This window comes from Lepidothrix coronata, unplaced genomic scaffold, assembly GCF_001604755.1.
Source record: "Lepidothrix coronata isolate B3197 unplaced genomic scaffold, Lepidothrix_coronata-1.0 Scaffold104, whole genome shotgun sequence".
NCBI classification, from domain to species: domain Eukaryota; kingdom Metazoa; phylum Chordata; class Aves; order Passeriformes; family Pipridae; genus Lepidothrix; species Lepidothrix coronata.
The window spans coordinates 621,263-623,508 of record NW_016690284.1 but is presented as its reverse complement, the minus strand read 5'-3'; positions in this window follow the sequence as shown (position 1 = coordinate 623,508).

The window sequence follows — 2,246 nt, the reverse complement described above, 5'->3', positions numbered from 1 at the left end:
CTTGTAACCAGAAAGGAACTAGAAAAGTGACCAAAGAAGTATTCCATGCTATTTCATGCTATAAATAAGGTGTAGATAAGAGAGCTCGCTCTCTTCCTTTCCAGTGAGGTTCAAGAACGGTGGGTCCCTGTCTCGGTCTGGCTTATCTGGAGCTGAGGCCTGCAGTGACTGCTGTTGTCTGCCACACGTGAGGGGAGAGTGCTGGGCCATGTCCAGCCATCCTGCTTCTCTCAAGGGAAGTGGTGAGATTTTACCAGTTCTTTATTTTGCTGGTTACTGGGTTTTTAGATTGTGCATACCTGTTTTGTTTCTATCCCTTTGCATCCTTTTTTAGTCCTTTTTCCCTTCTCCCTTCCCCTCTTCCTTTTTAGGAAGCTATTTGGGGTTTCTGGGGTTATATGTATATAGTATTCTCACTGTATATATCTGTTTTATATGTAATATATATATATTTTGCTATAGCTTTGGCTGTTTGGTTTTTTTTTCTTCCCTCTCTGGGAAGCAGACTTTTGCTGAGCATTGGAGATTTTGGCAGGGAGCCAGCTCAAACTTGCTCAGTTATAATTTGAGGAGCCAACATTGTTTGGGTAATAGAAGGATCCATTTTTACTCAAAGAGAAAGAGAAGGGCCTAAATATTTCACACATTTACATGTCCTCAGCTTGGTCTCACCACTTGAAAATGTCATTTCAGCTTTCACTGTGTTGGTCACGCAATCCCGTGTCACTGTTTCTGAAATGGATATTTGTTCATGCTATTATGAAATAGGCTCATACTATTCAAGAGGCTCATACTATTCAAAAGTTGTTATAAACTCAGCAATAAAACTGTACCTTTTGCAAAACAATATGTCCTTTTAAAAATGTCTATTGTTATCTGAATTAAACACAAAAATTGTAATGAAAAGAGAAAAAAAACAACTCCATGGTTTGCACATAGTCCATTAATTATGTTGTATTATCATTAATAATTTGATTACAAAAACACTGTAATTTTCACTGGCACCATTAAAAAGGCACAGCACAAATTCTATAAGGCACTTTGGAATCAGGATCTGGATGTCCTCCAGCAACCACTGAGCTAGGTTTGGATTTCAATGATGCTGTAGTGATTTGTACTAGCTGAGTTTCTAGCTTATCCTCTTTTGTAATCTAGCTGTGTCTGCAATTTCCATGTTAATTAATTTCATCCTAAAGAGTTTCCTCGATACGCCTTTCTGCAAAATTCAGCTGCTAATCAGCATTAATGCAAAGTTATCACTTTCACCAGTGGATTTCTTGGAATCTTGTGTAGTTCTAATCATTCTATGTTTAAATACTCACCCCAGATCTTTCAACAACCTGCTTACTTTAAAAAAAGAACCCAAGAACACTGAACAAGTATTCATAACTGTTTTGAAAAATCAGCTTTTATTATATTTATTTTAATGAATTATATTTATATTTATTTTAATGAATATAGTTATGCTCTGTATGGGCTTGATGATGATCCTTATCCTATCTTCTCTGATACAGAACAACTACAATTCTTTGCAGATTTCTTGCATCTTTTCAAATGCAAATATTATGCATATTCTTCCCTTTCATCCTGACCATAGGATAAGAAGAGATAGTAAACAACTATAAATTTCTTACTTGTCGCTGTTAAAGTCGGGGATGGCCAATACAACATAGGGATGGCCAATACAACTTTCTTCCAAAGTAGGGACAGGATTACAAGAAGGCTGCAATCACTTTATAGTAACAGGTTGCAAACATTTATACTTTTCACACATCACACATGTTAACTTTCTATTGGTGCCTTCATAGATCAGGCCACACACACATGTCGCTTTCTATTGGTACACATACATCAGGCCATCAGGCCATCCACATGTCAACCTGCTACTGGTACTTTCATGTATACACACACCAGGATTGGTTGCAAAATAGTAAACACAGTTTTTGTCGAGTCATCCTGACTTGCAGAAAGTACAGGAAGTCCATTTCTGTTTTCCATCTTCTTCCTTTTTGAAAGTTGCCCATATTCCTCTGCATGCTGTGTTCTCCTCCTTTCAGGGGTATACTGTAATCCGATTTATGTCCACTGCTTCATTGATAAATGCTAGGCTGCTGACAAGCTTGCTGTCAACCCTGACACTTACTCTGATAAAAATATCAAACAGAAAGACTAGATTCAAATTCTGTTATTTTGTTACTAAATTATATCAGAATCAATAAATCAGGGAAGGTTTAAAATATTACTAC